Here is a 12935-nt window from a genome sequence, read left to right as displayed (position 1 = left end):
AGGACAAAGAGGTTCTGGTCCTAAATTAGTTGTCTATTTAATTGTTTAAACGTTGTGGTTAAAAGGAGTAGATGCTGTGGATTGGACACTCGTTCCCAAATTATTCTTTGTTGGCATTTCTGTTTTCCTCTAATTTGCATTTTAAAATTTCTCAAGTTAGAATATACTGAATTTCTATACTTCTAAACTTGCAAATTAGCAAATGCTCAGGAAAGCTCTTATTTCAATTGTATTACACTACATCCTCCACTCATGATATTGGAGTTGCTGTATTTACAGTATTTGTATGTTCACTTGAAACATTTGAGGGTGAGGGAATATTTGCATGCCGATTCAGCCACACTACTACCACCACAGGAGCTTGCCAGGTTCCCTAATCTACATGTGCTCTCTTCCATATCTAGAGCTACATGAGACTGATGTGCAGCAATGTGCTCACTTTGCCAGATATAAGAAGAGCTGGAGCAAACTTCACAAATTATTTGGCTTTAGAGCCAGGACTCCAAGTTACTCCTTGTGAGAAGATAACACTCAGCAATGGTATTTCATAACTGGTTATATCACACATTATTTATACAGAAGCTATTTTTTGGCACTGGTAGATTCAAAATTGGTCACAATATGAATGAAATTGCTAGGCAAATATGTCATTCAAATCCTGAGCAAAAATGTGGAATATATAAAATTTTCTTAAGAAAGAATATTTGATGTTTCATCTTTGTATATTAATCAATAAGAAGAGAGATTTAATCTATGAAACAGAGAGCTGATAACAAGCTTGAAGTGATGTCCAGGTGTTATAAAAACAAATTACTTGATGGTAGAATTACCTTGGGAATTGGTTTAGGGCTTGACAATTCTCTCAGACCTAGAGGGAGGTTAAAAAAGCTTGGGAAGAAGGATGCCCACTGACAGTGTGCACAAAGAATACAGAATTTATGGGCCACAAGGCCATTTGGCAGAACTCCCAAGATAAGGAAGAAACTAACAAAGCCCTCTCAGCAGTTGTGCTGAAATAATCTCCCAGTAGATAAAAGATAATTCCATCAAGGCAGATCACTAACCACCCAAGGAACACACCAACTCAAAAGAAGAGAAATTCAGATTAATCAGCATGAGAATCGTGAGAATCATTAACCAATAGACGATAGAATACTAATTAATAAGAGAACTAGATAGCTTGTAGCCAATGAACAATAATTCTTTGTTTGCTAAAATTAACAAATAGTAAGAAGTTTTGATAGTTGCTGTGCTTGGTTTGTAGAAAGTCACCAGGCACCAAGACTGCCCAACTCTGAAATAAGTAATCAATGTCTTTCTCAAATGTTTAACTATTGGTGTGTTGTACTCTGGGCAACAAATTGGACTTTTATGAACAAAAATCTACTTAGGGCACTGTAAGACCTAACTTGAAAGCACCTGGTTTCCACTGTGACATCTAAACCCCTGCTTTAGGTAAATGGATTCTTTTTATAACCTGACATCTAAACCCCTGCTTTAGGTAAATGGCTTCTTCTTATAAGCAGGGAAAAGAATTGGTGACTCACATTGTGACTCCCCAAATCAATCACTCTGAATTGCATAAGATCATGGGGAGAGGATCAGAGAGAAAAAGGTGGACCTCACTCAGCAGCCTCAGAACATGTGTTTTATTCCACAGGTGTTTAACAACCCAGGAGTCTCTCATGCAAACTCATATGCCTTCTTTTTCTTTCTCCTAAAATAGATGACTGTTCAGGCAGAAGAGAAAATGGGCAGGCCTTGCTGGAGAACATGGTGATGTATACTCATCTAACAGCTTCACTGAAACACCACTTAAAGCAGTCCTCAGAGACAGCTGTGATTGATAGACACGCTGTCTATTCAAGATCGTGCTAACTCAATTGGAAGGGTGGAACAATATGCACAGTCTCACAAAAAAAAAAAGAAAAGTGTATTCCCTTAGAAGAGGGTGAATCAAGGTGAAACATGAACAATCAGATTGCGAGGCAGAAGCAGTCTGAAGTGTTGCTCTGATCAATGTATCAAGGGGAGTTAGAAGCATCACAGCCTAGGTTTTAGACATGGAGAAATGGCAGAGCTTTGTGGACATGGACACGGGTGTGGTATTTTCTGAGTTCCCCAGACAGAGGAGGAATTGATGAATCTGACTGCATGTTCTTAGAAGGTTAATTTATTATTTCATGATATTATATCATATTAAAGAATGCTATACTAAACTATACTAAAGAATAGAAAAAGGATACTTAGGGAAGGCTTAACAAGATACTAACTAAAAACTTGTGACTGACTCCTCAGACACAGCCTGAGGATGATTGGTCATTAAGTAAAAACAATTCACATGTTGGATAAACAATCTCCAAACCACATTCCAAAGCAGCAAAACACAGGAGAAGCAAATGAGATAATATTATTTTTCTTTTTCTCTGAGGCTTCTCAGCTTCCCAGGAGAAGAAGTCCTGGCAAAGGGATTTTTCCAGACAATATGATGGTGACATACGGGTGTGCTATAACCTTGTTAGATAAATTATTTTTGTTTGGGCTACACCTTATTAACAGAAAAAAGGCTGATTTTGCTACCAAACTGGACCTACAGCAATGTTTTGCAAAACAAGGTTAGGGGTGGAGTTTTCAGACAGCTGGTAAGCTGCCACCAAGATTACAATGCCTGCACTGCACATCTAATAACAGTGGACAACAACAGCCGGACAGGACATTTTTATAAAATAGCTTGACAGTATGTGAGAGACAGAATTAATTTTGCCTGTTTTCCCTCAGGAAAGATCTATCCTGCAAGAGCAGGTTGAAAAGTCCTCCGTGTGAAATTCCCCGGTGATAACCACTGGCTGGTGGTTATGGTATGCTCTGGAAGACATGAATTTGGGTAGCATTCAGAAGTAGAAGTATCCTCCACTGTTTATGAGAGTGCTGTATCCAGCTGGGAGGAATGCATCACCTCCCCTTCCCCAGGGGTATCCAGAGAAAGCCCTTTCCACCACTGTGTCTTGTAAGGATTACAAATCTGCACGCTCCAACACGTGGCCTGGGTTAGGCGTACACTGCTGCATTGAAAAGAGGGTTATGTGAAAGGGTGAGCTCAGACGCTGACCATCCACAGTGCTCAGTTCCTGTTGCTGATTTGAACTGCTTAAATCATCTCTTTCCATGAGAGGGAGGCTTGTTGTAATGTGGTTCCCCCTCAGCAGCACAGACATGAGCCAGTCCCCACTATTTCCTCTCCACCTGGCCCCTTCCTGTTTAGCACCACTGCACAATGAACCCAAGGGGACAAGAGACAGTGTCTCTGGTGTCTATGGAGAAATTAATGTGCTTTAGCTTAGGAAACCACAAGTCAAAGTCTGTATACTTTTCCTGGTATGGCTTTACAGTTGGTGGAGAAACAGATACCTATGGAGATGACACAACTCATCCCAGGTTTTGTATGTGCCCTGTCAGCTCCCATTTTACTCCCATATCCTGAAATCCAGATTATCTACATTGGATACCTGCCTTTGAGGGCCCGACGATGAGCACCAAGTGTTTTCAGCAGGGTGATCCTGCCTGGACAGGCAGCATGACATACTGCACCCCAGGTCATCCCAGAACCACAACCTGGCAGGCCTCACGTCCTGCACCCCAATGTTGTCACACCACACCTTCACATGGCAAAACAAGCCCCCTGATTATTTTAGCTGCTTTGAGTTGAATCTCACCCACCAGAGCATTATTTATGGGGCGCCATGAAAGACCTAGAAAAGGCCGGGCCAAAGCTGGCCATGGGCAGTTTTCATGAAAAGGGTACGATGATGTGCCCATCACTCAATCACCAACACCTGGTTTGGGGTTCTCTCCATAGGGTGGTGACAGAGGCAGTGCAAATCTGTGCTAAAATGTGTGTCCTAAGCATCACCCTCTTGAGTGCCTATTTCTTTGCACACTGGGTATCTAGGGTGACATGTTCAGATTCAGAGATGTAACTTTTACATCATTACAGATGAACCTTGAAAAGATTTTTCAGGACAAGAACATTAAAAGGGCTCAGGAGAAGATAGTTTCCAACATAATAAACAAACACATTAATCCTTATCAAGTGCCACAACATTTCTACCCATACTGCCCATGCATTACTTACTATATTAAGGAAGGCTCCTCTGCTGAAGAGCACAACATAACAAAATTGCTCTGAAAAAGCAGTTAATATTTATTATGCTTGTGACACCATGAGAGTTTGAATGACTGATTTGACAGCTACAGTTGATGGTAATAGACTTAGAAGCCATTAAAGATTTGATAGCACAAAATAGGTCCTTCCATTCATCACCTAGTTCTGCCTAACAAAGAAGATACGATACTTGATGTATCTACACTTTATGAAAAGCTCAAGCTGCAAGCATATTTTTGAGTCCTAAATCATCTTACACAGTTAGTGTTATAGAGTATAGAGGAAACCTGCATTAACATGAGATGACCATAAATTGATATGTTTCTTTCCATGGCTGGACACACCAGGTCTGACCCAACTGTAAACAAGCACTTGTCCTTGTGGCCTCATCATAGAGCTAGTTTCTGGTGGACAAATTAACCTTGGGCCCTTTGTAAAAAAAGCCTGACATTAATGATGTAAGAGCAAATATGAGTTTAAGAGAGTGGGATTTATTACTACTGAGGACATGGGTAGTCTATCATTGCCTTGAATCCTGATTGCATGGAACTGCAGAACTGTGTCAGGTGCATCTAAGCATATACAGATTACAGATTGCATAGACAACCATACTCCCAGATTTTATCCAGTCTGGACACTCTGGTTTTGTTTCACTTGCTCAAAACAATGGCTTTAGAAATCATAAAAATTCCATGGGGATTTGTATGCAGACTGAATGCTGCAGTTTGATTTGAAATATTTGCAAATGAACCAGACACTTCAGGCTCATGATCAGATTTGTCTTACAAGAATTCACTGCACCATCACCTAAACATTACTCTTATCTCTGGTTGATAAAACAAACATTTTCTGCATCTTCAGAACTGACTGAGTCAAACAATCTCAAGTTTTTTTTACAATTCTATGTGAGAAAAAAGCTAATAATGATTTCTTGTTCCAGAGAAAGAGCAGATCCCCTCCACATGCTTAGATGCTGTTTGAATCTTTAAGATTTTGGGAATCAAAGGCTAGGGTCAGTCGGAAAACTTGAGAGCATTTGATTTGAGACAGGAATGTTTTACAGGACTGTAAAACATTTAGAGAACACAGTTATGTTCTCTAAACAGTCACGTAAAGGCTTTGGTTTGCAAATCATAAAAAATAATGTATGAAGTTATCAGATAAAATTTTTGTAGTCCCTTACCCTGCCAATTCTGGATAGGAAATAGTGAGCCAGCAGCCACCTGTGCAGTGATTTTTATTTTTTAAATATGAAGAGGTTCTCTTAGTAGAACTTCCTGGCTAACACAGATTTAGCTTGTTCTCCTTTCTCCTTTACTACAGATATTATAACTTTCTATCTCTGTCACTTAGATCTGCTCTTCACTTTCTAATTGATGCAATGTCACAAAGAATACACTGGCTGTAAATGTCTGTTAAATCTAAGGAGAAAATCTTTGTTCAGTCTTTTTTTCAACTACACCCCTTTCTCTACTCAGTTCTTGGAACCAATTAAAATCAAAAGGTTTCTACCAGACAAGAAGGACAGAATTAGCCAACTCATATATAAACAGCAGTACTGAAACCAAGTCTTTTCTTAGTCCTCAGTTTGCTGTGCTTTATCAGGGTTCATAAGCAATATTTGAAGGCAAAAACAACCCAGATAATGAAATTAATGCGAACTAAAAATCAGATAATTCTGGTAGCATTTGGCATATCATGACCTCTTCAGCACTCCCATCACACCAATTCCAGAGAAATGAGATGTAAAAATACCTATATGTGCCCATTTTCAACAATGCATATCGGGAACCATATGTTCAGTAATCTGTTGAAAGGACAACTCAAATTATCCTATTTACAGATCAGGAAGAGAATGTAAAGAACATTGGAAAGAAATCATGGTGAACTAAATTAATAATAAAAATGAAAAATTATAAAGAGCTTCTATACTTGAAAATTGACTGAGCTTTACAAATAAAAACAAAGAGGCAAAATGGAATCAGCAGCTGGAATAATAAGTAGAATAAAGGAAAGTAGCACTATAAAATGCAGAAATAATAATGTGCTTGAGATCTGTTGAAATTACCTCAATTTCTCCCTCAAGCCAGCAGTTATTTTTCTCTTAGTGGGAATAGTACAAGGTTGGCAGGTCTGCATCCAATCCACAGTACCATAGCCAGGAGAAAAAACCACCACTGAAAATCTTAACACAAAAGGAGCAGCTGCCTGAAAAAATAAATCACTGCCAAAATACTCAGACAGCCTATTCAAACACAAGCAAAGGAGGTAAATACTAGCAATTGCTAAACAAAACAAATGAAGCAATTGATGCTCAGATCTTGTGGTGCAAGGTAATAACAGCCTGTGCACTATTCATCCTGCTGTTCCTCTTTCTAAGGGATAGAGATTGACAGGGGGATTGCTCTGGTTTCAAAAGTTCTTGCAGTGACACTTGCACAAAATAAAAAGATGAACAAAACATTTTCTAGTTTTAGAAATCAAGGAGAGACCAAGAGGGACATGACTTACAAGTAGAAACAAAAAAGGCCGGGGGGGGATATCTCAATCTCTTTGTCTGTGGAGATGAGAAATCTGGATGGCATATGACCAAGGTTTATAAAGCCATGAAACCAGTGGACAAGATCTTTTAGAACTGTAATTCACCAAACTGTGCAAACTTTGAATTACAGACAGGTTTTTAAACAAATGGGAGCTTGATTTAAAACATCTGAGAGAAAGTGACTCTCTCCAGAGCGTAGTGAGCCTCTGCAATTTACAGCGTAAGAGCTTGTGGATGCAGATGATATCAGCAGGCTCAGAAAAGTATTAGACAACTCATATACAAAAGGTGCATAAAGAGATACTAGAGGCAGAAGTCATATAGCTCTAATATTTACAAAGTCATACTCTTTCTAATATATAGTTTCTAACACACCAGCTGGGTTTGTGAGGAGTACAAGAAGAGACAGCCGAAAATGGTGGAGCTTGTCTTTAATGCTGAAACAGCATCTCCTGTCATCTCTCAATGGAGAGGGAGAACAGGGAGCTGGATAGAACCATGGTCTGACCCAGACAGGCATTTACTCTGTTCTTATGTTCTTCAGTGTGCTGTGAATATGCACACTGTGCTAGGTAATTCATATTCTGTTGACTTCAACTATTTCATTACAAATGATCAAAAAAAGAAAAAAGAGTCTGTTCTAACAATGATCACGCTAAGTCAGAACTTGAATTCTCTTCCAATGCATGAATTAGAGCTTGAATAAAAATATAGCTCATCAAAAAGTGAAGAAAGAAAAAAAGAAAACATGAAATTATTCTGCTATATTAACTTGTTTAATTCTTTATGCAAGCTTTTGTTAGTAGAGCCCATACCACTGCTACAGTAAAAGGATACAGTTGTTTATGACATTATATATAGAGTCTAGAGGTGGAAAATGACCAGGTAGGAATATGATTATCTAGTATTCAATTTGTGTGTGACATTCAGAAAGCGGCAGGAAGTAAATAAGGATAATTCCATCATTATTGCATAGTGCTCACACTTTAATGCTTTTATAATGTGCAGTAGTCTTTCTGGGCCTTTCCACAGTAATTGCTGGGTCGACTCAGAGTGCCATCAATATTCTGCAACTGTATTATACTGCATAATGCTAATGGTATTACAGATTGATAGCAGGCAAATAATTACAACATGAAGCAAAGGAAAAACAAGGAAGTGACCCAAGGAAGCCCTGAGAAGACTGTATGGTATGACATACATATCAGGTGGGAAGGAAAATGGAAGCACTGCATGGTTAATATTGTCATCTGTATGGTTTCAGCTGATGGATTAAAAAAGCTATTGCACCTAATCTGTTGCCACCAGAAGACTTGATTCAGTGTATGTGTAAGCATATGCCTCTTCCGAGCATGTGAGGAAAACCACTGAAGTTCAGGCTACTGTCCACTTCAATAAGAAGTCACTTTCATGGACTTCTAGATAATGGCCTGTGATATTGACATTTCTGGAAGTTGAAAAAGAGTATACGTGCTCAAATTTCAGATACAAAGCCTAAATTGTCTTGATTTCACAAGGACTTCATAGTGTTTCATGGTAGAAACAACCAGTATTACGTACTTCATAGAGACTTTTCTGGAGGATGTTGACTGCAACCTGGACATATGCAGAGAAAAATAAAATTGTTTCATAACTGGGCAGGTTAGCTGAAACTTGAAAAAAACTTCATACCTGAAATCAAATGTTCCCTTCACCCAATAGGGCAAAGGAAGAAGCAGAAAATGTCTATACTCTTTTATAATCTCTTTTTCTTACAATAAACTACAATTATTACAGCCAAAATATATCTTAGGATTTTTCTCCTTTACATTCTTTTCTCCAGGCTGAACTATACCAGCACTTTCAGCCTCTCTTGCTTGTCAGACTCTCCAGTCCCTCAATCATGTTAATGGCCCTTCACTGGGCTCCCTCTAGTAGATCCATCTTTCTCTTGTTCTGTAGAGCCCAGAACTGGACACAGCACTGCAGATACATCTTTGACAGTGCTGAGTAGAGGTGAGGAATCGGCTCCCTTGGCCAGTGCAGTGTGGGAGGGGGTTGATCTTTCCTGCAATGGAGCATTGCATTTTTGTCCAGCAGAGCCACTAAATCCTTTCCTGCAAAACTGGTCTCCAGCGGTTCAGTAACCAGTGGGTACTGGTGCGCAGGCTTATTGTTCCCCTTGCAGGGGCAGGACTTCCTAGGAGAAGGAATTAACAGGTAACCTCACCCCTGATGAGGCACAGCTGTGTGAATTACCCAACAACAACCTTGCCCCTGATGAGACACAGCTGTATCCAATGAGGATGAGTGTGATAAAAGGGTTGGTTGGCCAGTCAGGGAAGGATCCTGTGGAAGGGGAATGATTCTGAAGGACTGGTGGATGGACTAAATGGGAGAGGGACTTGCTTCTGTGAAGGATTTTCTGAGAGGTCAGTCTGTGTCTGCAGTCAGAGTCTGCAAGGGAACCCTACAGGGGGAGTTGGCTTTAGCCAGAGTCAGTGAGTAGTTGGAGTCAGGATGGCTGAGTTGTGAAGGAGAATAAACTCGGACCCTTCTCACGCTGACAAGCAAGACTGTGTTTCTCAGCTAATTTCTACCTCAAATGCAAGGTCTGCTGCAACAAGACTTGGCATTTCTTATTGCTGAACTTGATGAGATTCCTGTTGGCCTGTTTCTCCAGAATGTTAAGGTCTCTCTGAAGGCTAGCACAGCCCTCTGGTGTATTAGCCACTGCTTTCAATTTTGCATCCTTCCCAAGCTTCCAAAGAGTGTTCCATTATTCCAAGTCAAAGAATTTGTTAATATGTAGGGGATATAGTATTAACACTTGAAATCCTCCATGGGTGACTGAGCTCCAGGTACACTTTGTCACAGCTGGTCACAACCCTTTGAGCCCAGCAGCTCAGCCAACTTTCAGCCCACCTTTCTATCCACATAATTCCCCTTTGTCAGTTCTTCAATGAGGATGTGATGAGAAACTCCATCAAAAGCCTTACTAAAATTAAGGTAAACAACATCCAACCCAGTTTTCTCATGACACAAAGTATGACATTTATCAACTATCATTCTCCTTCTGTAAGTTCATGCTGACTTCTCCCAATCACCTTTTTGTACTTTGGGTTTGGAAATGGCTTTCAGAATTATTTGCTTCATCATCTTCCCAGAGATAGAAGTGAGGTTGGCCAGCCAGGAGTTCCCCAAATTGTCCCCTCTTGCCCTTCTTGAAGAGCATAGTGGAGTTTACTTTCTTCCAGTCCTCTGAAAATTTGTGACATCACAGCCTTTCAAAAAATGATCAGTGGTTTATATACAATGATACACAGTGATTTTATCTGTCTCAAGGCAGTGTGGTGGGACCCATGTTTTCTCTTTTCTCATGCAATTTAATCTACTTTATTGCTTTCTGCAATACAATAGGGAATAAAAGTTTAAAAAGCTGAAATTCTTTCAGATTTCAGACTCAAAGAAAAGTGGTGTGGCCAAAAACCTGACTGTAGTTTGGTTTTCCCAGTAATATCTATTGATCTTATATCAGCTGTTTCCTTTCCATACAAATTTTCTTGCTTCAGTTACATTCTACCATTGCAGAATACCATCACTGCAAAAGGAGTTCAGCTTTTTTTTTTCCAGGAGTTATTTGTAGGAAATAGTAAAGAATTATTCTGAATGTATGGAAAGTAATTAATTTATGACCTTATCAGAAATACTGGTGTGAGGCTGCTTTCCCTTCCTAAAATTCTGCTAAACTTTTGAGTTCCTGAAACTGTTATGCACAACCCTATACACAGCTGGAACTTTATATAGCTATGCCACTAACAAAAGGGATACTGTGCATCAGAAAAGCCATGCAGAAGTACTTGTTAAGAACAAAGAGTCTTCTTTTGCACTGAATATTCTTGCCTCATGTGTTCTATGAATATACTTTAAAACACCATGTTGCTAGGCAATTTTTAACACCTCTTTTTACCACTTCATAGTGATGCTCTTGTGTTTTCTTATTAAATTTCTTCCTCCCTCCAGGATTGTCATGAACTATATGCTCCTAAAATGATTTCTAAAATGACTAACTTGATGTAAGAGAGGGAACTTGCCACTTCTGTAAAATGATAGGCCTTTCTGTTCCTTAAAACAAATCACATTTCATGTCTGCCTTTCTGCTAACAGTGGTCTCCAGTGTAAGTACAGGTGCTGACTGTTCTCTGCTTTTAAAAGTTATGGTTAACTGCAGCCAGTCTCACTCTGGAAGAGAAACAGACCATCTAAGTCATGCTGCTGTTAGCAATTAAGAACAAACAACAACAACAAAATGGGATTTAATGGCAGAACAGTACTTGCATATGAACTGAGAGTTTGGTTCTTAATAGAAAATACTAATCCACAGACACACTCCTTAAAAAAACAGCTGAGATGAAAAGTCACAATAATGGTTTTAGTTAAACTGTGCTTCTTATGTTTCTGCAGGGAGATTTCCAAAAAATCCCTGGATCTCATAACATGACCAATTCCTCCCTTGCTCTTTGTGGTGGGTTGACCTTGGCTGGATGTCAGGCACCCACCAAAGCTGCTCTCTCACTCTCCACCACAACTGGGCAGGGTACAGAAAATACACAACAGTCTCATGAGTTGAGGAAAGGACCAAAAGAGATCACTCACCAAGTACCATTATGGGCAAAACAGGGAATTTAGGGAAATTAATTGAATTTGTTAACAATCAAAATCAGAGCAAGATAATGAGAAGTAAACCAAATTTTGAAAACATCTTCCCCACAGGAGCAGATATCCAACTTGCAGCCCATGGTAAAACTCCATGATGGAACGGGTGGATGACCAAAAGAAGGCCTTAGGGGAGCCCAGGTCCTGGAAGGGACCTGTGGACTCGTGGAGAAAGAAACCTACCCTAGTGTGGGTTTTCTGGTGGGACCTGTGACCCCACTGTGTCAGTCTGTTCCTGAGGAACTGTGCCCTGTGAAGGGCCCCACACTGGAACGGCTCATGCAGAACTGAAGCCCATGGGAAGGACTCACTTTGGAGAAATTCCTGGAGGACTGTCTCCCATGGGAGGGACCCCATGCTGAAGCAGGGGAAGGAATACTTTCCCTAAGGAGGAAGCAGCAACTGAAATGTGATGAACTGACCACAAACCCCATTTTGCATCTCCTTGCAATGCTGCAGGAGAGGATGTACAGATCAGGAAGGAGTGAGGGGAAGGTGTTTTTAAGGTTTGTTTTACTTCTCATTATCCTGATCTAATTTTGATAGATGTGTGAGGAAGCCTTGAAAGGGTTAGTCCACACACACCCTGTTTATGCATTTGTTTCTGGGGATAAGCAATAACGAGTGAGTTTTGATCTATGTTGGATGTGAACTCTAAAATGAACACCTTGTGCCAGAGAGGAAAGGTGGGAGATTTTGTCTTCTCTTCCCTGCAGCAGGCCTGTGCTCTTGCTCTCAATGATGAATAAAATGAAATGTTGGTTGCAGCATGACAGTCCTGGCTGATAGTGGAACCTGTTGCAGTGTTCTAAACAGTGACATGGCTTGGTATCTGAGGAAAAGAAGAGAGAAAACATTTATATATTTCTTATACTTCCTGTATTTAGAACACTGAGCATTTTGTGCACTTCAGAGAGGCAGTTGAATTCTGATGAGTTCTCTAAGATGTTTTTTGTTGGTAGCCCTTTATACTAAAATGAAATCTGTAAATTCAGCTAATTTCTGACATGGCTAGAAACCAACCCAGGCAGATACCCTGACATTACCCCAAAAGACCTCTAATGAGGTCTCATCTGGTATAGACTGTACAGAAATATTTGTTCAAAAGAAGAAGGTGGGGTCACACTTGTGATGAACCTGGGAAAAAAAATCAATTATAAAATGGTAATCAGTTTGTGATAAGAATTAAACTAAATTATGAGTTACTACTATTCACCTAAGGTATATTAGTAAAAATTTCAAATATATTGTGAAATAGGGTGCTATCATTCTGATAGGAGTGTATTCACACAATGGCTACATTTAAATGGAAAATGGGAATTTAAAAATGAAATGTTAATAGAATATTGGAAGGAACCTTTAAACATATTCTAGTCCAACCAACTGCCGTGAGCAGGGACATCTTTCACTATTTAAGTTGCTCAAAGTCGCATCCAACCTGGCCTTGAGCACTCCCAAGGCTGGGGTACCCACAACTTTTCTGGACAACCTGTTCTAGAGTATCTCACCAGCCCCATCATAATTTATTTCTTATGT

Source organism: Geospiza fortis, unplaced genomic scaffold, assembly GCF_000277835.1.
Source record: "Geospiza fortis unplaced genomic scaffold, GeoFor_1.0 scaffold181, whole genome shotgun sequence".
NCBI lineage: Eukaryota > Metazoa > Chordata > Aves > Passeriformes > Thraupidae > Geospiza > Geospiza fortis.
The sequence above is the reverse complement of the archived record's forward strand: the minus strand, read 5'-3'. Positions refer to the sequence as shown.